General features: G+C 38.3%; 1 protein-coding gene across 6 annotated transcripts in view; it reads right to left on the minus strand.

Annotated features, from left to right (window-relative positions):
• The window catches only part of ZNF438 (zinc finger protein 438), a 178,904-nt gene that overhangs the window by 132,309 nt on the left and 21,350 nt on the right, over positions 1–25,245 (minus strand). The window lies entirely within an intron of this gene.

Raw genomic sequence — 25,245 nt, forward strand, 5'->3', positions numbered from 1 at the left:
GTAAAGTGTGTTAGTTTGCCTGAGACAGTCCCAATTTATGGCCACTGTCCCACTGTCCCACCAGTTTCATTTGTCCTGGGTTTTTCATTTTCTTTCTTTTTTTTTTTGAGTCGGAGTCTTGCTCTGTCACCCAGGCTGGAGTGCAGTGGCACAATCTCGGCTCACTGCAAGCTCCGCCTCCCGGGTTCACGCCATTCTCCTGCCTCAGCCTCCCGAGTAGCTGGGACTACAGCCGCCCACCACCACGCCCGGCTAAGTTTTTGTATTTTTAGTAGAGATGGGGTTTCACCATGTTAGCCAGGATGGTCTTGATCTCCTGACCTCGTGATCCACCTGCCTCGGCCTCTCAAAGTGCTGGGATTAGAGGCGTGAGCCACCGCGACCGGCCGGGTTTTTCATTTTCTAATGATTTGTTTTAACGATACCATTAAAATAGGCTAGGACTTATTTGTACTTTTAGGCTCTGCCATAACCTCATTAAGCTGTGTGAGACACATGTGCAATGAAGCCTATTGTCAATTTCACATGTGGTTAAATCTGAAAGACACCTAGCAGTAACCCATTTCTAAACATACTGTTACTGATACTTCATTCTTTTTTTTTTTTTTTTTTTTTGAGGCGGAGTCTCGCTCTGTCGCCCAGGCTGGAGTGCAGTGGCGCCATCTCGGCTCACTGCAAGCTCCGCCTCCCGGGTTCCCGCCATTCTCCTGCCTCAGCCTCCCGCGTAGCTGGGACTACAGGCGCCGCCACCACGCCCGGCTAATTTTTTGTATTTTTAGTAGAGACGGGGTTTCACTGTGTTAGCCAGGATGGTCTCGATCTCCTGACCTCGTGATCTGCCCGTCTCAGCCTCCCAAAGTGCTGGGATTACAGGCTTGAGCCACCGCGCCCGGCCACACCCAGGCACCTCGCAGAAAAAGTGTTCTAAGGCAGGAGCAGGTAAGGACAGCTAACTCCTCCAGCCTTGAAAGGCTGTAGAGGAAATACTGAGTACTGACTGCTGTCCCTGCTCATGGCTAGCTTAAAGACACAGATTTAATGAAAGCAGATAGAGAAAGTGTTTTACATATTACTCTCTAAAGCATGACTTTTCATCTAGATCAAATTACTTTTTTAAAAAATGCACTTAGTTCTGATTCTAAAGCATCTTTTTTACATCATCAAAGTAAAGTGATATCTGGTTGGCTCCATTAACAGAAAAACTCACAGTTGAATGTTGCCAGCTTTCTGTCAGTATCAGGAAATGTACCAACTAGAAAAATCAGTTAATTCCAATAATGGTTTGATGATTTCATCTAATTCATGAAACCAAAGTAAAGCTGTTGGAAGTTCATTCTGTAGAATATGAAACACCTGACATTGCTTTAATTGCTACTTAAAAATCAGTTTAGAAGTTCAACAACAAAAACAAAATTACTGTTGGTTCTCATTATTCACAGTAGTTATGGTCTATGAAAAAGTCACCATGAATACTGAATTAGGGAATACCAAATTGTTTACTCATAAGGGAAATTCAGGGTTGGGTTCCTGAGAGCTCCTGAGAGCCTCTGATTACATTTTAATTAGCTGACCAAACATAACCTCATTTTATGTATAGTTCTGTTTCAAGATACCTGATTAATATATAGTCATCCACTGCATGATGTGTCAACAACAGACTGCATCTACGATGCAGGTGGTCCCATAAGATTATCAAGCTATATTTTCGCTGTACATTTTCTATGTTTAGATACATAAATATTTACTATTCTGTTACAACTGCCTACAGAATTCAGTATAGTAACACACCGCACAGGTTTGTAGTCCAGAAACAATAGCCTTTACCACATAGCCTACATGTGTAGTAAGCTATAGATTCATATAAGCACACTCTATGATATTTTCACAATGACAAAATCACCTAATGATACATTTCTCAGAATTTAACCCTGTTGTTAAGCAATGTATGGCTGTTTACTGTTGAATCACTATGAGTCACTGAACTCATAGCCAACAGCACTATAAGTTTATCATGTGTATTTTCTCCTTAAGGCACATCACAGCCTTCTTGCACTTAGGAGCAATATACAGCACTTCAGTTCCACACTGAATAGTCATTTTAAACACAGAAATCACAAAGAAGCCTAAAAAAGCAAAAATCATGGCACTATATAAACCCAAAAAAGGAGACTTGTTTACTGTATGAGAGCAGAAGGAAATCAGCCTGCCAACTAGGAATCTGTTGAGCAATCCAAAATTTTCACCATTCTGTACCATTTGTAGTCATGCATTCAGTTGAATGACTAGTGTCATGAGTATTGATTTTGCAGTTACAAATAAATTTGACAGGTTCAGTATCCCTTACCTGAAATGTTTGGGGTCGGAAGTGTTTTGAATTTGGGGTTTTTAAAAATTTTGAAACATCTGTATTATATACTGAGTATCCCTAATCCAAAAATCTGAAATCCAAAAGGCTCCAATGAGTATTTCATTTGCTCATGACCCTTGAGAATTGTGTTGAGCATCATGTCGGCACTCAAAAAGTTTAGGATTTTAGAGCATTTCTGATTTTAGATCAGAGATGCTCAATCTGTAATAGGCAGACGAATTCATGAAAGCAAAATCTGTGAATAGTAAGAGTCAATTCTATTTGTTTTTACAGTGATAACACAATTACAAACTTTGAGCACAGCATCATAGAAAGAACAATGTTCTTATTAAATTTTAAAAATGATGTAACAGAAATAAACTTGGACTTGGCTGTGGTTCACATATAATTCACAACTGTGCCCATATAAACTGCAATATATTACCAATCAAAATTGGAGGAAACATATTTCACAACTGCATCCACAAAAGATGTGACATTCTACCAATCAAAATTTACAAATGTTTATACATACACATAGGGTTAAAAAAAATTGAACTAAGGCTGGGTGTGGTGGCTCACACCTGTAATCCCAACGTTTTGGGAGAATGAGATGGGAGGACTGCTTGAGCTCAGGTGGTCAAGGCTGAAGTAAGCTGTGATCATACCACTGCATTTCAGCCTGGGCAACAGAGTACACCCCCATCTAAAAAAAAAAAAAATGAACTAAAATATTTGTGACAAAGCTGATGCTGAATTTAGAAAAATATTTCAGCATGACAGTCCATGTTTTCTCTTTTTGTTATCTAGCTTAGAATTCTTTGAGGCTTAGACTTTGTAAAATCATCAACATAACGGATGATTTTCATTCAAACATTACATTCAAAGTCAGTTGAAAATAGCTATAGACTAAACGTTTGTATCACCTTAAATTCTTATGCTGAAGCGCTAATACCCAACGTGATGGTATTCAGAGGTAGTGCCTTTAATTAGGGTTAGATTAGGTCATGTTGGTGGGGCCCTCCTGATAAGATTAATGCTGTTATAAAAAGAAACAGATCTCTCTCTCTACCCCCACCACCCCCATCCAAGTGCACACACCCAAGAAGGGCCATGTGAGGACATAACGAGATCAAATCAGGTCTGCAAACAAGGAAGCAGGCCCTCACCAGAAACTGATCTGCTGGTTCCTTGATCTTTGACTTTCCAGCCTTCAGAACCGTGAGAAATGAATTGCTGTTTAAGCCACCCAGTATGTGGTATTTTGAGACAGCAGCCCAAACTAAGACAGAAATCTTTCATTCAAGATTTAATTTTTATGGAGAACTTATTTTTTTACTTAAATAAGTTTATATTATGTACTAGAATAAAATGAACTTGAGAATGCCTACAATTTAGCAGCATCTAAATTTGGTTAAGATGTTTAAAAGATTTCCATAACAGACACAATTTATTTGACAAGCTTTGTCATAAAAATTTTGTTGAATAAAAGTGCTGTAACAGACATTTCTCAAAAGAAGACATTCATACAGCCAACAGACACATGAAAAAATGCTCATCATCACCGGCCATCAGAGAAATGCAAATCAAAACCACAATGAGATACCATCTCACACCAGTTAGAATGGCGATCATTAAAAAGTCAGGAAACAACAGGTGCTGGAGAGGATGTGGAGAAATAGGAACACTTTTACACTGTTGGTGGGATTGTAAACTAGTTCAACCATTATGGAAAACAGTATGGCGATTCCTCAAGGATCTAGAACTAGATGTACCATATGACCCAGCCATCCCATTACTGGGTATATACCCAAAGGATTATAAATTATGCTGCTATAAAGACACATGCACATGTATGTTTATTGCAGCACTATTCACGATAGCAAAGACTTGGAATCAACCCAAATGTCCATCAGTGACAGACTGGATTAAGAAAATGTGGCACATATACACCATGGAATACTATGCAGCCATAAAAAAGGATGAGTTTGTGTCCTTTGTAGGGACATGGATGCAGCTGGAAACCATCATTCTTAGCAAACTATCACAAGAACAGAAAACCAAACACCGCATGTTCTCACTCATAGGTGGGAACTGAACAATGAGATCACTTAGACTCAGGAAGGGGAACATCACACACCGGGGCCTATCATGGGAAGGGGGGAGGGGGGAGGGATTGCATTGGGAGTTATACCTGATGTAAATGACGAGTTGATGGGTGCAGCACACCAACATGGCACAAGTATACATATGTAACAAACCTGCATGTTATGCACATGTACCCTACAACTTAAAGTATAATAATAATAAATAAATTTTTAAAAAAAAGTGCTGTAAATAGAGTTTACTGTTTTTTTTAACAGTTGCTGTGAAAATACATGTGCCAGAATATTTGCATATTAAACTATTACAAAATAAAAATATAATAGAATTTGCTTTGAACTTACCAGGTACCTCATTATCAACATAGAGGCTACATTCTCAAATTTAAAAATCACAATTTATATAGAAAATAGTAACTTGAAAAAATCAATAATTTCAAATGTAGCAATCACAAAATGCAACTTGAAAAAGACTATGATTTTATGAAGCAATTAAAGATAATACAACTATATTTTTAAAATATTTTTTCCAATGCAGAGATCTTATATATTAGATACAAATTATAGCTAAGAAACTAATGTATATGAACTTTTACTGAGAATTATATTTATGTTATTTTTAATGTTAAGACAGTTGTTTTGCTTTAATGAATATAGCTATATCTTAATATGTCTTAGAAATAACTTTATTTTTAAAATAATTCCTTAATAGGACTATTTTATAGGTCCGCCAATATGATGAAACCAATTTGTCAGTCAAGTAATAAAATTAAATAATTTTATTGTTTTTCAGAAAGAATATCAATTTGGGCAATAAACAGTTAACCTAGATGTGCTAGTTAATTTTATGAGTCACTTTGGATAGTTATCATGGCCAGCTGTTTGGTATAATACTAATAGAGATGCTGTGTGAAGGTCTCTGTGGATGTAATTAACATTTATAATTGGTTGACTTGAAATAAAGCAGATTCCATACTGTGGTGGGCCTTATCCAATCAGATGAATGCCTTACCAGCAAAGATAAAAGTTACCTGAAGAAGATGCAAGTCTACATCAAGATGATAACATAGAAATGCTGAGTTTCCAGCCTACTAGCCTATTTTGCAATTTTTACACTCAAGACTATTATCAACTCTTCCTTAAATATACAGCCTGCTGCTGTATTCTACACAGTTGCTTTGCCAACTCCCAAAATTCTGTGAGTCAATTCCTTAAAATAAACTCTGTATCTTTCTCTTGTTCTCTGTTTCTCTGGAGAACCCTGACTAATGATACACTACGTAAGGAAGATTAGAAAGTATTAACGAGCTCCACCAAAAGGAAGCTGCTCCCTGATAAGAGTAGAGAGAAAGGGTTTTAAGAAACATGCAAGTAAAGAAGAATTAACATTAACTTCTTTTAAAGAAGAACAGAATCCCAGATTCTATGGCCACATCTTCCTATACCAGAATGATACATAACCCAGTAACCCTGACCCTTAGCTTTTAGAGAACAGGGACGTATCTTACACCTCTTTGTATCCCCTTTCTAGCAGTGAGTATGAGACAGAGAAGATGCTTTAAATGGTTGCTGAATAAACTAAAGTCTCAGAAGACATCCCCAGTCCTAAATGCAATTAAGAGGGTGAGAATGTATGCAAAAATATGCATTTTAATGTTTTGAGTAATACTGTAGTGTTGTCATTCTGAGACTGTTGTGTGTACACTATAGGATAAAAATAAATGAATAATTGTGGAACTTTCCAGTTCTATAATCACTCATATCCTTGAAAGCAGAGGAAAGAGATACAGAAAGAAGATTTAAACACACTATCGTCTCCATCATAGTCTCAAGTTTCAATTGGAAGCATCAATATCAATTTATGAAATACTTTTATTTTATCTTAATATGTGCACATACTTCTGATCTCTGTCTACAGAAAGGGCTGAGAGAAAACATGATCACCCCTTAAACAGTAGGGCTTCTAAGAGAAACAGCTGAATCTAGGACTCAGGAGCTAACTTTAAGAGGCTTCCATTAGCCAAAGATGGAGTCATTTGAGCTTCAATGATGGTAATACTTGAAATGGATTAAACTAATACATTAAATTCTAAAAGTTCATAATAATATTCTTAAAAAACTGGTCACCTTTAAGAGATGATAGAGAACCAATTTATTATCTTAAAAAACATATATCAAAGGGAAAAAATCAAGAATTTATGTTACCTTTCTTTTGTGAACTCTATCACTGGGTAACCAAGTAAGAGATAAGAACATGTATCTCTTTATAAAAATATTCCAATGAATAAATGAAAAAGAGTAAAAAGAATTAGAATATTACTATTTTTCAAACCTTAATGAATGAATAGATACAAATAATACATATAAATGGCTGCTAGGATCACAAAAAAAGATGCAACCAAACATTGAAAGTAGGTTATCCAGATGAGCAGCCTCAGCCTCACTCAGATACTTGCCAGAAATACAAACCCTCAGGTCCGACCTCCGACCTCCTGAATCAGAAGGTTTGGGCATAGGACCCAGTAATCTGTGTTTTATTAAAACAAGCCCACCAGGTGATTCGGAGGTATCCTCAACTTCATTAAAGTCTATGTATAGCAACAGAAAACAGACTGAGACATAAAATTGGTAGCAAGATGTAGGACTTTTGCTATAATATCTGAAAATGAAGCAGCAGCTTTGGAACTGGGTAACGGGTAGAAGCTGGCAGACTATGGAGGAGCTGGATAGAAAAAACCCGTATTGCCATAAATGGAGCATTAAGGGTGATTCTGGTGAAGGTTCTGAAAACAACTAGAGAAACTCTGAATCTTTTTTTTTTTTTTTTTTTTTTTTTTTGAGACAGAGTCTCACTCTGTCGCCCACGTTGGAGTGCAATGGCACAATCTCAGTTCACTGCAACCTCCGCCTTGCAGGTTCAAGCGATTCTCCTGCCTCAGTCTCCCAAGTAGCTGGGATTACAGGCATGCACCATCAAGCCCCGCTAATTTTTGTATTTTTAGTAGAGGATGGGTTCTGCCATGTTGGCCAGGCTGGTCTCAAACACCAAACCTCAGGTGATCTGCCTGCCTCAGCCTCCCACAGTGCAAGGATTACAGGAGTGAGCTACCGCGCCCAGCCTGAATCTTCTTAGAGATTACTTAAGTGCTCATGACCAGAATGTTGATAGAAATATGTAAAGTTCATTCTGAAGAGGCCTCAGATGGAAATGAGGAGCAAGGTACTAGAACTTGGAATAAAGGCCACACTTGTCACAAAGCAGCAAACAGCCTGACATACCTCAAGGCTATGTCCATGCCCTAGGGGTTTGTGGAATGCTGGACTTGAGAGTGATGAACTAGCATATAGGGTGGAAGAAATTTCTAGCAGCAAAACACTCAAGACACAGGTGAGATCTGGGAGCAAAGGGATGACAAAGTCAGAATTTATAATCAAATGAAAAGCAAAGTGGAAAGATTTGGAAAACTCTCCTCAGGCTGGCTATGTAGAATTTAAAAAGCTTGTTTAGGAAAGGAAACCAAGAATGTAGCCTAGGAACCATTTGCTAAAGAGATTCATATTGATACAAGGGACCAAGAGACTATTTATCAGGATAATTAGAGAAAGACTCCAAAAGGCATTTCACACATCTTCGAAGCTGCTCCTCCCATCAGAGGCCCAGAGGCCTAAGAGTGCAGAATGATTTTGTGGGAGCCCATGGCATCCATGGCATTCTGCACAGCCCACTGTCCAGGACTGCCTCAGGACTCTCTGCTCCCTGCTCCCCAGAGCAAGGCTCTGTGGTTGCCCCAGCCATGACCCAAGTAGCAGCAGGTGTGGCTCAACTCACCACTATGGAAGGCACAAGCTATAAATTTTGGTGGCATCCACAAGGTGCTAATTCCGCAGGTATACAGAATGAAAGAGATGTGGGGCTATGGTAGTTTCACCTAGATTTCAAAGGATATACCAAAAAGACTGGTGCCCTGGCAGAGACTTGTCACAAGAGTGAACCCATTGCTGAGAGCCCCCACTAGGGCAATGCCTAGTACAGCCAGAAGCAAGGCCATGGCAGAGTCCCCACTAAAGTAATGCCTAATGGAGCTGTGGGAGCAGGAATGCTGCTGAGACCTCAGAACTATAGCATCAGCATGCAGGTCCAACCTGCAAAAGCCACAGGCACCCAACTGTAACTTACAAGGGCTGACATATGGATTGAGCATAGTAAAGCCATGGGGGTGGAGTCACTTGAGGCTTTCAGGTCCAACCCTGCACCCGTGTGCCCAGGATGCAGGACATGGAGTCAAAGGAGATTATTCTCCAGCTGTAAGATGTAACGCTGTTTTCCTTGTTGGGTTTTCGTTTTACATGGGACCTGTTACTCCTTAATTTTTTCCTGTTGCTCCCTTTTGGAATGGCAATGTCTGTCCTATGCCTGTTCCACCACTATATTTTGGAAGTCGGTAACTTGTTTGATTTAATAGGCTCACAGCTGAAAAGAATCTGCCTCAAGGCAAATACACCATGTGTCTCACTCAAATCTGATTTACATGAGACTTGGAACTTTGGGTTTTTGAGTGCATGATAGAATGAATGAAGACTCTGGAGCTACTGGGATGGAATGAATGTATTTTTAAACACCAGAAGGACATAAATTTTGGGGGCCCAGAGTGGAATGCTGTGGTTTAAATGTGTTCTCCAAAGGTTCACTGTATTGGAAACTTGGTCCTGAATGCAGAAGTATTGAGAAGTAGTACTTTTAAGAGGTAACTGGGTCATGAGGGCTCTGCTCTCATGAATGGATTAGTAGACTAATAAGTTACTGGATTGATGGGTCATCAAGCAGGTAGGTTAGCTATCACAAGAATGCATCTGTTATAAAATCCAGTTTGGTTCTCACTCATGTGCCCTCTCAGCATGTGATGCTCTGTGCCACCTTGGGACTCTGTAGAGAATTCTCACTAGCAAGAAGGCCCTCACCAGAGGCTCACACCATGCTCTTGGACTTCTTAGCTTCCAGAACCGTAAAAAATAAATTTCTTTTCCTTATAAATTAACTAGTCTTTCGTATTCTGTTAAAGTAACAGAAAATGGACTAAAACAGATGCCATTAGGATAAAAAAGAGGGAGAAATAATATTTAAAGAAATAATAAGGCTAGGCATGGTGGCTCATATCTGTAACTCGAGCACCTTGGAAGGCCGAGGTGGGAGGATTGCTTCAGCCCAAGGAATTCAATACCAGCCTGGGAAACATGTTGAGACCCTGTCTCTACAAAAAAATATTAAAAATTAACCAGGCAGGGTGAAACACACCTGTAGTTTCAGCTACTCAGGAGGCTGAGGTGGGAGGACTGCTTAAGCCCGCAGTGAGGTGCAGCCTGCAGTGAGCTAAGGTCATGCCACTATACTCCAGCCTGGGTGACAGTGAGACCCTGTCTCAGAGAGAGGGAAAAAAAAAGAACGAAAGGAAAAGAATAAAAAATACATAAATAATGGTTGAAATCTTTCCAAATTTGATAAAAGAAAAAGAAATATTAATCTACACATCCCCCAAGGAGCTCAACAAATTCTAAATAGGATAAATACAAAAAGATATACTTCCAGACACATTATAGGCAAAATCTTGAGAGCCAAAGACAAGGAGAAAATCTTGAAAGCAGCAAGAGCAAAATGACCAGACAAGCACAAAGGAGTCCCCAATAAGATTAACAACTGACTTCTCATTAGAAACAAGTGAGGGCAGAAAGCAATGGAATTAAATATTCAAAGTGCTAAAGTAAAATATTGTGAATTATGACTCTAATATCCAGCAACACTGTATTTTTAAAATAAAGGTGAAATTAAGGCATACCCAGGAAAATAAAAACAGAGAATTTGTTGCTAGAATATCTGTTTTACAAGAAATACTAAAGGAAATTCTTCAGGCTAAAAGCAAGTAACACCAAACAGTAATTGGAAGCCCCAAAAAACAAAGCGTGCCAGTAAAGGAAATTACGTACATAATTGCAAAAGACACTGTAATTGCATATTTCTTCCCCTTTCTTCTCTTAACTGATTTAAAGAATAATTCAATAAAACACTGTAGCTATAATTTTATTATTGGGCTAACAACATTCACTGTTACATATTTAGACAATAACAGTACAAATGAAGCAGATGAGAACAAAGTTCTATGGGAGTAAGAAAATGACCCCAGAGCTAACTCAAATATGCAGAAATATGTAAAGAAAATGAAAAATAGAGAGGTCAATACAACTAACTATAAATATGTACTTGCTCTCCCTTGTCTCAGTTTCTTCAAAAGACATAAAGTAAAAATTACAACAGTGTATTGTTGGGTTTGACATAATAGGTACATCAATAATAGCACAAAAAAGTTGGGGAGGGAAATGGAGCTAATAGAGGAAGTCTATTTTGCTGAAAGTAAGTATAAATCAGAAGTGAAATTCTTATAAATCAAGATGTACACTGTAAACCCTGGAGCAACCACTAAGAAAATAATTCAAAATATATGTTTTAAAAAGTAGCAAAGGAATTAAAACATCACACTACAATATATCTACTTAACTCAAAAGAAGGCAAGAAAGGAAAGAACAAAAAAGACTTGAGACCTATGAAAAACAAAATTCGTAACTGCATACAAAAATCCAACTATATCAGTAATTACATTAAATGTGAACAGATTAAGCAATCTAATCAAAAGAAAGATTATCAGGCTGTATTTTTTTAAAAGAAAAAGAACAATGATCCCAACTACATATAAAATCTATATAAAACACATTTTAGATTCAATCATACAAATAGGTTGAAAGTAAAAGCTATACCATAAAAACAGTAAACATAAAAGAATCAGGCAAAATAGATTTTAAAACAAGAATATATTACTAGAAATAAAGAGAAACACTTCATAATGACAGAAGAGTCAATCCATCAGGAAGATATAACAATTAGAAGCATATATGCACCTAACAACAGAAGGAAGAAAAGACAGAGTTGAAGGGATACACAACTCAAAAATAATAATTGGAGACTAACCCTCTTTCAATATTAGATAAAACCACCAGGAAGAAAATCAACAAGAACACAGAAGATTTGAACAACACAGTAAGACAACTAGCCCTAAAGACAACTATATAACACTCCACCCAACAAGGCAATATGCATTCTTAAGTGCATAAGAAACATTTTCCAAAAGAGATCACATGCTAGGCCATAAACAACCTTCAATAATTTACAGAGATTAATCACACAAAGAATGTTCTCTGAAACAATGGAATGCAATTATAATACAATCAGTAACAGAAGGAATTTTAGGAAATTCACAAAGATGGGCGGGGGAACCACACTCCTAAATAACCAATAGGTCAAAGAAATCAGAGAGAAAATTAGAAAATATGTTGAGATGAATGAAAACTAAAACACAACATACCAAAATTTATTGGATACAGCTAAAGAAAATAGTACTCAGAAAGAAATTTGTAGTTATAAATGCCTATATTAAAAAAGAAAGATCTCAAGTGGATAATCTAATCTTCCACCTTAAGAAGACAGAACCTACAAAAAGAAAAGCAAACTAAACCTAAGCAAGCAGATGGAAGGAAATAATAAAGAATAATGTGCAAACAAATGAAACAGAGAATAGAAAATCCAGAAAACAAAAGACACTGGCAAAGGATTTGGGAATCAGGTGGTCATTGTTGTTGACAGAAAAGGAAGGTTTCTTATTAGAAGGAACAAAATCCAGATTGCAAGGAATTTAAGGAATAAATGGGAGGGGAAAAAATGAAGGCAGCATATGTAGACTCTTCTTTCAATAAGCTTGAAGAAAAAGAATGAGAAGACTGAAAATGAAGGCAAGAAGAAATGACTAACAAAGTCTTCTAGGAGGCAGAAAGGAATTAAGAGTCTAGGCAAATAAATTGGCCTTGGAAGGTATGGCAGACCTAGAGGTTGCCTACTTAGTCTTCCCTTCTTTGTGGATAACAAAATCTTATTTATTTATTTATTACTTTTTTTTTTTTTTTACCTTGGGAAGAGTGGAGGGCCATGAATCTAGACTAGTCTAAGCCAAACATAGGACTTCTGTACCCCTCCCCACTGACTGGCTTAGAAACAGTATAGGATGCAGTTTTGGCTAGTGAGGTCATGTTTTCTAGGAGGCTTCTAAGAAAGTTTTCTTCATTTCTGAAAAAGACATAAGAGAGACACCTTTTCTTACAGTCATGGATGCTTTGATATGAGTATGTCATTCTTGGAGTTAAAGCTGCCATCTTGAGATGAGGAGGGGAAAAGTCTGAAGACAAAAGTCAACTTATGCAGGATGGTAGAATGAAAAGACAGAGCCAGAGAGTCTGATGATAACGGTTAGCTGCTATGAGCCAACTAAAAAACCATCTTTCTTCCAGATTTCTAGTTATATGAGATAATAAAATACAGTTATTACATATGATACTTTCAGTTGGGTCTCTGTCACTTACCAGCTGAAAGTATTCTAATTGATATAGAAGGAAAGATACTTTCACAAGATAGATGTGGATGAAATTAACTTTGCATATTGGAGATAAGGGAATTGGAGAGTTTCAGCCTAAAGTTTCATTTATTAAAGAAAGTGAAACTCATATAGATCAATTTTACAAAAGGAGTGGCCTTAACATTTGCTGTTTCCTGCTTTAAAATATCAAGTATTACTAATGATAACAATAGCTAGTAATGAAGATGATTATGATGATAAGCTCATGGTTATTAAAGTATTTTTAAAGCTGGGTATTTTATCCTTTATTGTTTACCTTCTACATACTATTTGACTTCAATAGTGAAAACATACCAATCTCTTCTACTTTCTGTTCATAACAATTTTCATGGTAGTTTAATTTTTCATACTTTCATGGTATATAACACAGTATACCACAATATAGTTTACAGAGGGAATCCTTAACTTTGAAGAACAAACACTCTGAAAACTAAACAATTTATAAAAAGATTTCTCTATTTCCATACACTTTCTGAATCTGGCCAAGAAAATAAAACAACATTTCAACTGCATCTGTGCAATGATAGCTTGATTCATATCAGAAGATGGAAAATCAACAGTGTAGCCACATAGATACACACCAGAGAAAGCACACTTTTAGCAGAAATAACAAAAAGCAATAGAATTGTGCTCTTATCCAAGCGGTTCCCAAATGGAAAAAAAAAAAAAAATTTGAAAGTTAAATTATAAGACAGCTTTTGAAGCACAAAACATTTTTCCTACAGAAACATTACTATGAGTCATGTTCTTAGTAGGCCCGTCCATAAAAGCCATATGCTTGTAAAACCATATGCATAAGACTGTTGTTTGAACTATACCAAAGCAGGATAATAGTTTTTCCTTGGGAAGATACATCATTTTCTCCCTCTTCTCTCTACTAAGTCCCAGAGGAGTGGGCCTCACCAGGGGCTCTGTCCACCTCTGGAGCTCAGCAGTCATCCCCCTCACTCTGCACACTCCATGGTCAGCCACACTGAACTTCTCCAACCTGCAGGGCCTCTCCCCTCCAAGTCATTACTGTTACAACCTTCCCTTCTTCTTCCTGTAGGTCACCTCCACTCAGCCTTCTGGTCTCAGCTTAATGCTACTTCCTCAGGTAGGCCATCCCTTGTCTCCACACTGAGTCATGTGTTCCTGATGTGTGTGCTCTCGCATCACACTATACTTTCCTAACACAGCATTTGTCAATCTCCCCGATAAGCTCCACTGTTTCAGGGATTCATTTCATTTGCTATTAATGTTAAGGTCAGAAGACTGCCTGGCATTTTGAAGATTCTTTACACATATTTATTTATACGAATTATTTCTCATAAGATACTTTAATGCATTTTTAACTTATCTACAGTCATTACCAAGGAAAAGGGGGGTTTTCCAAAGAACACTTCTCCTTCCCTCAATTTACACCTAGAGATTGTTCATAGGGAGGAAGCTACCTATCCAATTTCTTTCCCATTGCTGATTTATAGTCACTTAAATGGACATTAAAATTTTAGCAAATAGATACATTTTATTTTTCTTTTTAGAAGATGAGGCCTTTGAATGATGAAGCAATAAGTATATTTTCTAATATTAACTTGATCTCTTTTTTGTAGGTAATGTCACTCATTCTCATGACTTTTACTGTCAGCAATGAAATGCTTATTCCAAAATCTGTATCTCTATGCTTGATTTTTCTCTCAAGCTTAGAATCCAAACTTTCAGCTGTCTACAATTTTTATATCCGAATGTCCCACAAAAACTTCACCCCATTCCCCCACCCAATCTTTCTTTTCTGTGGTATTCCCCATTTCAGATATTTCAGATAATGACATCACCATCTAGTCAGTGGAGTCTCACACCCACGTTATCTCGTCCTTGTTAATTATTCACTGGACCATGGCCTCACAGTGGTGGCAACACTTGGGAGCAGAATCTGAGGCCCCACCGCAGACCTACTGAATCAAAATCTACCTTTTAACAAAATCCCTAGACAATTCATATGCACATTAAAATATGAGAAACACCGATGTATAATTCCTTTTTCTCTCTACCCCCACAAAACTCTGATACCAAGTCTATATAGGCAAATATATTCCCTCCCATCCATTTCTGTTATCATGGCCCTGATAAAGCCATCACTTCCTGTGGTGATGTGGACACTGAAATGGCTTCTTAGCTGACCTCATTCCTGCAGCCCACTGTTAACCCAGACTTTTAGAAGGGACACTCTGATGTACAGCTATGAGAGGACATATGGTTGGCTGGCCAGTACTGTGCATAATGTAAAGTATGTCCTATCTATGTTGCAATTTAAAATCTGGGGATGCTCACAAAATTGTCACATAGAAAAGCATGCAAAAAAAAGAAAAAAAAGATTAACTTTGTTTGTGTCTCCTTGTTATAATCACTGATCTCAATTTTCTTTCCAAATACAAACCTAACCATGTCATATCCCTCTCCAAAATCTTTTAGTGGCTTCTGAACACATCATGTATTTCTACACTTCTACCTTTCTGTTCATGCTTTTTCCCTTTTCTCCTATCCACCTTGCAAAAATTTTGCCCATCTTCTGAAGTCCTGCTCAAGAGTTATCTCTGGAGAACAGTCATCTCACCTCACCAACTCTCTAAGAAATAACTGCTTCTCCATTACCTCTACAACCCACTGCACTCTGTTCAACACACGATTATGGCACTCATTTCGCTGTATGAAAGGCCCATGGATGTCTGTCTTTCCTGTCGGACAAGGACTTCCTCAAAGGAATTCTGTATTTCAGTCACTGGCAGATGGTAGATACTCAAAAAATGTTTTAAAAAATCAATTACCATTTATATTTGACATTATTAAAAGCTGTAGAACTTATCATTGATAACATGAATAGATTTATAAACTCTACAATACTAAGTACCATATCTCTCAAGTTATATGCACCCAGGCACAGTAAAAGTTTAAACATGCTTGGGGACCTAATTCAGCCACTTAAATGCAGCTATCCTTAAAAGCCCACATTCTGGGGAGGCCCACCTTATTTCCTGAGAGTTCAATCAGATAACTGAACAGGGCAAACAGAGGTTAATTTCTGATGAGAAGAGAGGGAGGTCAAGTCTGCCAACTGATTTTAAAAATTATATATTGTGCCATAAAGATTGTAATAAAGAAATAAAAGTTTGTTATCTATAACTTTAAAATATTTAAAAATTCATTTTCTGCACATTATCTTTCAAAAGCAGTTGAAATTACACTAAACATATCATTCTGTATTTGGTTACAAAATTTTGCCATAAGTTACACTTATAATTACACTTTAGTGATCAAATTATTCCATCACCCTAACAAATGTTCATTAAAACATTTACCAAAGTCCAATAATTTAGTTCAATAGTTACTGAATAATTACTTGTATGCCAGACCCTAATGCAGGGCCTGACCAGCCCTAACCTCAAGAACTCCCCAGCCAAGTGGTAGGGACTGATTCATACACCCATGACTGTGGTGCAGTACCGAATGCAAACCAGAGTGCTCACTGGCAGGGCTGACTCAGAAGGGATGCCCCCAGGATCTGACTGCTGCTCTCAAGAGATAGAAAGTCAACACGAAGAACAGGGGAAGGACCCATAAAGATGAGACATAAGAATTTCAAATGGCACAGCATGTTCAGGGAAAGGCAGTGGCTGGGAGTAGCACAAGAAACACATTAGAGTGAATGGGTCCATTTCCTTAAAGCCTCTCCAGAATTGGAAGTTATTTTAATTTTCAGTGCTTTCGAGAGAATAGAAGAGGTAACTCAAGGTTAACTTAAAAGGCATTTCTTTGATTACCAGTGACGGTAAACATAATTCCACCTTTTTATTAATCATTAACTGCTAAAATACTTTGTTTACTTATGTATTAAAACTTCTTCATTAGGTTTGAGAGAACTTCCTCTTCAGATATTATAGATGTTCACCCTTAGTCACATTTGATACAAGCATTTCCTCCAGTTGTGTTGTGTTATTTTTTTCGTTGTAAATAAACCTTACATTTTGTATGTTCAAAACTATTAGATCTTTTCCTTGGTGAGCATTCCAACACTGAGTCATCAATCCTTCACAAATCTGATGAATATTGTTCTATTCTCTACTACTTTTCAAAAATACGATTAAAAAATATTTAGCTCTTTATACTAGCTAGACCTGATTATAAAAACAAAAACAAACAAACAAAAAAACATGATGTGCATAAACATTCACATACAGGCCAATATCCTCCCTCTTCCAATCTTACTCCCACTCCCTTTGCTAAGATGGCTAGGGAATTCCTTTTCATACAAACTCTCGATTCATTTTCATTCAGGCTCCCTTACATAGCAATGCTGGGAAGAGAGCAGCTAGAGCATGTGTCCTTTGCAGTATCTTTAGAGATGGCCCTGAAATCTCTACAACCTCTACGAAAGAATTACAAATTAGTATTTTAAGGTACATAACATGGACAGAAAACATTTATGGGATGTATCAGCAATAAACATCAATGCTAATTTAAAGTACTAGCGGATACCTTCTAAGTCCCCAAACAAGTAATGCAGTTTTTCTTTAAGGGCCTGGAATGTATAGCCTTTTTACTAACTTCATATTACAGAAGGCAGTTTTCAAATTAGCAAAGGGGGCTCAGTCCAGTGGTATACAGTTGAACATGTCTGACAGCCATGGGGAGTCTGGAAATGTGGGGAGGCGTTTTTTAGATGTCACAATGAGAGAGCACACTATTGTGAATCTTGCGACATGTAGGGCAATCTTGTACAACAAAAACCTGTCCTATCCCAAATGCCAATACCCACCTCACTTCAGCTAAGGGCCTTCCAGCCCAAGATGATGTGCTTCCTATATTTAATGAAGGAAACTCCTGACTTCCAATTGTTCTATCTACCCTGCCACCCAGTACATGTTTTACCAAGGGAGGACCAGCCCTAAGTAAGATTGTGAGGTAGAATAGGCAGTACTGGATGTCTTGCTTACTCCTCCTATTGGGTCCTTTGTTTTAAAACCCTGTTGTGGCCTGAATCCCTGCAAGTAACATCCCAGGAAGTTCTGGCTTGGAGGAACCCAGGAACTTGGCTACTGTCCTCTCATTCTGATCCACCAAAACCTGTTCCCTGCAAGTTCTTAGAAAACATCTGAAGAACAAAGCATACTCTGATACTAACTTCATGAAGGTACAAGTGCATTCTTCTTCTCAGGGATATTTGTGTTTAAGCACTAAACTAGAGATGCCACTCCTTACCTTATGCCCTACTGCCATCCTTGTGTAAGCTACTACCATTTTTCACTGTGATTACCACAGTAGCCTCTTAACTGGTCTTCCTGCTTTAAGTCTTCCAAGTCATAGTCTATGCTCAAGAAAGAGCTGACCTAAGTGAGATCATGTCCTTTCTTGGCTCAAAACTCTCTGGTGGCTCCCTAGTTTACTCCAATAAAAGCCTCCAATGTCTTTTATTGGTACCTCCAATGCAGGGTCATAAATAATCTAAAATCTGAAAATCTGAGGGGAGAGCACATACGGGAGAAAAAACAAGAGTCCATTTTGGTCACGTTAAATTTGCAATGCCTAAGAGACATTCAAGTAGAGATGTCAGAAAGGTGTTATCCCCAGATCCTCAGAAGAGAGCTTCAGGCTAGATAAGTAGTCCTCAACAGGTGGTGATTTTATGTACCCCGGAGACATTTGGCAATATCTGGAGACATTTTGATTGTCACAATAAGGGTAGAGGGAACTCTATTAGCAGTTACAGCGTAGAAGCCAGAGATGCTGCTAAGCATCCTACAATCCACGAGACATCCCCCGACACTGAAAAAATTTTCCAGCCCAAAATGTCAATAGTGCTAAAGATGACAAACTCTGGGCTAGAGATAATGTGAAAGACTTACACAAAAAGATATTTAACCAAAAGTACAAGATGAAAAACAAGGGAACTAAACCTCTCCTCTTTTAGATGTCAGGTAACACAGAAGACAGAAAATGGTCAACTAGAATGGGAGAAGGAAAACCAGGGAAGGGTTTGTGTCAGAGGCCAAGAGACAAGTGTTTCCAAAAGGCAGCAATGGTCAATTGTGGTCAACTGTGTGGAAAACTGCTAAGACGTCAAATAACCTGATAGGGGGTTAAAAGGTTTGAGAAGAATGAAGGCAGTATGCTGTGGGGAGTGAGGGAGTGAGATAACAGACATGTTGGAAGACTGCTGGACAATTTTAAGGCTGCTGAGTATAACATTAAAGTGAAAAAACTGGCAGGTAGTTGAGCTCACCCAGTTCTGAGATTGGAGAGACCAAAGAGGTACAAAAGAATTGAAAGAATTTGCCGGAAAATAATTTGAATCAAAGCATCTAGGCTGGATAAGGAAGGAACTGGTAACAGAAAGGAAGTGATAAGTAGAAATCTGGGAAGGGCGCTGGAAGTCATGATGAGTCATAAATACTTTTCCCACATCAATAAATATATTTCCTATATGCTTTTAACTGTTTCATAATAACATAGCCTATTGCTTGATATTATTAAGCAAATGTGATTATTACTTTAATAAGTTACAAGAGATAAGTGTTGGTGATGGTGTGAAAAAGAGAAAACTCATACACTGTTGGTGGGAATGCAGATCAGTGCGGCCATTGAGAAAAACTGTACAGGGGTTCCTAAGGAAATTAAACATACAACTACCATATGACTCAGCAATTCCTCCAGCGGGTAGATAGCCAAAGGAAATGAAATCACCATCTCATAAAGATACCTGCACTCCCATGTTCACTGTAGCATTAGCCAAGATTTAGAAACAATAGCCAAGATATTGAAACAACCAAAGTATCTGTCAAGAGATGAATGAACTGTGAGGTATGTGTGTGTACATATGTGCATGTGTGTATATATATATGTACATGCACATACATAAGTGGAATATTATTCTGCCTTAAAAAGGAGATCCTGCCATTTGCTACCACATGGATGAACATGGAAGACATTATGCAAAGTGAAATAGGCAAGACACAGAAAATGCATGACCTCACTTATATGAGGAATCTTAAAAAAAGAAAAGAAAAAGAAAGTTGAGCCGGGCGCAGTGGCTCAAGCCTGTAATCCCAGCACTTTGGGAGGCCGAGACGGGCGGATCACGAGGTCAGGAGATCGAGACCATCTTGGCTAACACGGTGAAACCCCGTCTCTACTAAAAAATACAAAAAACTAGCCGGGCGAGGTGGCGGGCGCCTGTAGTCCCAGCTACTCAGGAAGCTGAGGCAGGAGAATGGCGTAAACCCGGGAGGCGGAGCTTGCAGTGAGCTGAGATCCGGCCACTGCACTCCAGCCTGGGTGACAGAGCGAGACTCCGTCTCAAAAAAAAAAAAAAAAAAAAAAAAAAAGTTGAATACTCAGAGAATAAAATGGTGGTAAGCAGGGGCAGGCGGGGGAGAAAATGGGAAGATGTAGCTCAAAGGATACAAAGCTGCAGATACGCAGGATAAAGGGGTCTCCCTGTCTAACATACAACATGAGGACTACAGTTAATACTGTATTGTATTTGAGATTTTTGCTAAAAGAGATTTTAAGTGTTCCTGCCACTAAAAAGGGTAACTATGTGAGATGACTGATGTTAATTTGGTTGACTGTAGTATCCAGTTCACTGTGTGTGTACATCAAAACATCGCATACCTTAAATATATACAATAAAAAGGAGGTATTTACTATTTGAACAATGCTCATCATCCTATTTACTTTTCCAGAGTAGGATCAAATGGCATTTGTGGGAAAGATCATGTTATTGTGAAAGATATGCATATGATAAATAACAGACCTGGGTTAAAATATCAGCTCTTTCATTTACTATGTTGTGACCATGAACAACTTACTTAACCTCTCTGAGCCTAAATCTCTTCAGCTAATTAACAGATGTGGTACACAGAATATTGGCTCCCTCAAAGGATGTCCATACCTTATTCCCTGGAATCTCTGCCTACCCTATATTACATGGTATGATATTGTGAAATATATATCTGGTCTACATCCTCATTTCCTGGCATACAACTGCTAAAATCCTTAGAATCTCCAAAGTGATGCCTTTTGTATGCTAATGAGTTACTGATGGTTGGTAGTCTCTAGGTAGCTTCAGGATGGAGGATGGTCACTAGAAAGACCAAAGCACAATTAGAGGGTTGGGACGTTCAGCGACACCCTCCAAGCTCTAGGAAGGGGAAAGGGTCTGAAAGTTAAGTTGATCACGAACAGCCAATGATTCAATCAATCATGCCTACCCAATGAAGCTTAAATAGAAACCCAAAAGGACACAGTGTGGAGAGCTTTCAAATAGCTGAACACATGGAGGTTCGCAAATGGTAGTACACCCGGGGAGGGCAAGGGAGCTCCTTGCCCCTTCCACATGCCTGGCCCTGTGCACCTCTCCATCTGTATCCTTTATAATAAACCAGCAGATGTGTTTGCCTGAGTTCTGTGAGCCCTCTAGTAAATTAAATGAACCCGAAGAGGTGGCTGTGGGAATCCCAATTTATAGCAGGTCGGTCAGAAGCACAGGTAGAGCCTCCTGAGACTTGCTGTGAGACTGAGGCCTAAAGATGGGGGATCTGACACTCTCTACAGGTGATGTCAGCATTGAATTGAAGGTAACCCAGGTGGTGTCTGTTGCAAAATGGCTTGGTGTGGTGGGAGGAAACTCCCACACGTGTCATCACAGAAGTCTTCTGTGTTGATTGCTGTTGGCTGAGAGAATACAAAAAAAAAAAAATTTTTTTTGAATGTGTTTTTTCCACTCATTTGGTGAGGGGGAATTAAGGTTGCACACAGAATTAAGGCTGGTAATCAGTGGACCTTAAAATAACGAGAGTATCTGCATTATCCAGATGGGCCCAAAGTAATCACAAGGGTTCTTAAAAGGGAAAGCGGGGGCAAAAGAATCAAAACCAGAAAAACAGCACTGTGAGAAAGATTTGCCCAGCCACTGCTGGCTCTGAAGATGGAAGGAGACTAAAAGTGAAGGAATGCAGGCAGCCTCCAGAAGCTGGAAAAGACAAGAAAATTGACTTCCCCTAAGCCTTCAGGAAGAAGGGCAGCCCTGCTAACAGGACGTCAGGTCCATTTTGGGCTTCTGACCTCCAGAATGTAAGATAAGAAATTTGTGTTGTTTTAAGCCACAAAGGTTTTTTTGGTGTTTTTTTGTTTTGTTTTGTTTTGTTTTTTTGAGACAGAGTCTCGCACTGTGGCCCAGGCTGGAGGGCATGGAGTGCAGTGGCGTGATCTCAGCTCATTGCAACCTCCTTCTCCTGGGTTCAAGCAATTCTCCTGTCTCAGCCTCCTGAGTAGCTGGGATGACAGATGCACGCCACCACGCCAGGCTAATTTTTGTATTTTTAGTAGAGATGGGGTTTCACCATGTTCGTCAGGCTGGTCTCCATCTCCTGACCTCATGATCTGCCTGCCTTGGCCTCCCAAAGTGCTGGGATTACAGGCGTTAGCCACTGCACCCGGCCAGATTTTTTGTTTTTTTGTTTGTTTTGTTTTGTATTACAGCAACAATACAAAACTAATACACAGGTAAAATGAACTGCCTTCATAAGCTTTGTGTAGCTTAACCAAGATAACGTATATAAAGTACCTAACTGAGTGCCTAGTATATAGGAAGCATTTAAATAGCTATTAAGAGTATTAGTTCTTTAATAGTAGAACACTCTTAACAGCACTGAAACCAAATAGTCAACAGAAAGAACACTGAGTTCTAGAATTTACTCAAAGCTGCGACATAAGACATCTTGGCCTCTCTATGACAGCTCTCTCACACAGCAAAATGAGAGGGGACTAGATGACTTTTGAAGTTTCTGCCAGCTCTAAAATTTTACGATTCTAAAATCTAATTCCTTAATGATACATTCTACTTATTGCTAATTAACTGATTGAGAAAATCCTATTAAATATAAACAGTAGACCAAGCAGTTTTCATTTTATGTTTCAACATTTTCAATATTTTATATTGCTGAGTTACAGCCTTATAAAGTTGAGTCATGGCATAAAAATCACAGGCCTGCAAGCAAGGAAAAATATCTAAGTCATCCTGCTATTACTTAATGGCCTTACAGTCAAACTGAAATAATAATAATAATATCTTTTCAAATAGCTCAAAGTATATTCCCACATATTACCTCACTTATTCTTTTTTAACAGCTTTATTGAGGTATAATTCACATACCATGCAATTTACCCTTTTGAAATATACAATTCCATGGTTTTAGTATATCCAGAGTTGTGCCAACATCACCGCCATTTTAGAACGTTTTTATCATCCCAAAATGAAACTCCCTATCCATTAGTAGTCCTTCCCCATCTCTCTCCTCTAACCCTCTCAGCTCATGAATCTACTTTCTGTCCCTATGGATTGGCCTACCCTGCACATTTCATATAAATGGAATCATACAACATACAGCCTTTTATGTCTGCTCCTTTCACTTAGCATGTTTTGTTATGTTACAGCATGTGTCAGTACTTTATTCCTTTATGCTTTTAATGCTAAATAATATTCCATTGTATGGATGTACCACATTTTGTTTATATATTCATCAGCTGATAGATATTTAGATTGTTTCTACTGTTTAGCTATTAGGAATAATGTTACTAGCATTTGTGTATAAGTTTTTGTGTGTACGTATGTTTTCATTTATCTTGCACAGATACCTAGGAGTGAAACTGCTAGGTAACACAGGGTAACTCTATGTTTTAACCTTTTGAAGAAATGTCAAGCTATTTCTAAAGTGGCTGCCCATTTTAAATTCCTGCCAGCAATGTATGGAGCTTCCAATCACTCCACATCCTCACCAACACTTGTTATCTTCTTTAGATTACAGCTAACTAGTGGGCATGAAGTAGCATCTTATGTGGTTTTGATTTGCTTCTCTCTCTGAGTGACAACGTTGAGCATCTTTTCATGTGCTTATCGGTCATTCATAAATCTTCCCTAGAGGAATGTCTATTTAGATCCGTTGCCCATTTTAATGGGTATTTTTGTCTTTTTAATATTGAGCTACAAAGGTGCTTTACAAATGTGGATATAAGTCCATTATCAGATATATAATTTGCAGGTATTTTCTCTTACCCTGTATACCTCATCTAATCTTAGTGCAGCTACTTGCACTAGATAGATTGTGTGTTGCTATCCTCATTTTGCAGACAGAATTGGCATATGATTAAACAGACCTGATAACTGGCACTCAAAAGAAAACATATAGCTGTGCCTCTGCTTCTATTAATTTAAAAGAGTATATTGATAGCAACATTGTGACAACACATCCAGCAAGGCTGCCTTGTTCAACTCAATAGATGCAGGGAAGCTATCCTGTATCTATTATACAACCTAACAATATTTTCCACAGTTACACCAAGGATAGTTCATTCCTTCACTCAAAAAATACTGAGTATTACATGTGAGGTGCCACACTACTCCTAGTTCACAAGCATCCATGAACATGATCAAATCCTTGCCCTCATTAGTCTTATAATTTGGCAGTGTCATGCAAAACTCTTAACCTTAAATTCCTTAGTTGCAAACAGTCCTGATAAAGAAATGTTTTATCTTAAAGATCCACTCTCAACTCAGAGGAAGCATTACAGAGCTTAACACAATTGATACTCTTTTTTTAAAAAAATGAAAAGCATCAAACTTACTTTGTGTCCTAGGACAACCTTGTTGTCCTAGTATTGTTGTCCTTGTTATCGGAGTATTGCTCCGATATCTAGGCCATCACCTGGTTCTTATCAATTCTTTTTTTCTTTTTTTTTTTGACATGGAGTCTTGCTCTGTCACCCAGCAGCCTGGAGTGCAGTGGCTCAATCTAGGCTCACCGCAACCTCCACCTCCCGGGTTCAAGTGATTCTCCTGCCTCAGCCTCCCGGGTAGCAGGGATCACAGGCACATGCCAGGACACTCAGCTGATTTTTGTATTTTTAGTAGAGATAGGGTTTCACCACATTGGCCAGGCTGGTCTCAAACTCCTGACCTCGTGATCCACCTGCCTTGGCCTCCTAAAGTGCTGGCATTACAGAAATGAGCCACTACACCCAGCCTTATCAATCCTTTTTATAATGCAACAATGCTTACTTTAATGACATTTGTTAAAATTAAACATGGCTAAAAGCAGAAAATACATATGTTTACCTTTAACCAGAAAAACCTGATGATTCAGAGACTAACTCATGGCCAGTTCCTATTCCATCCTGAATAAAAACATTACAATAGCTCCATTAAACAAAACGAAAATATAGAGTTACAAATCTGACAACTTAAACAGGTAGT

This window comes from Macaca thibetana, chromosome 9 (assembly GCF_024542745.1).
Source record: "Macaca thibetana thibetana isolate TM-01 chromosome 9, ASM2454274v1, whole genome shotgun sequence".
Lineage (NCBI taxonomy): Eukaryota > Metazoa > Chordata > Mammalia > Primates > Cercopithecidae > Macaca > Macaca thibetana.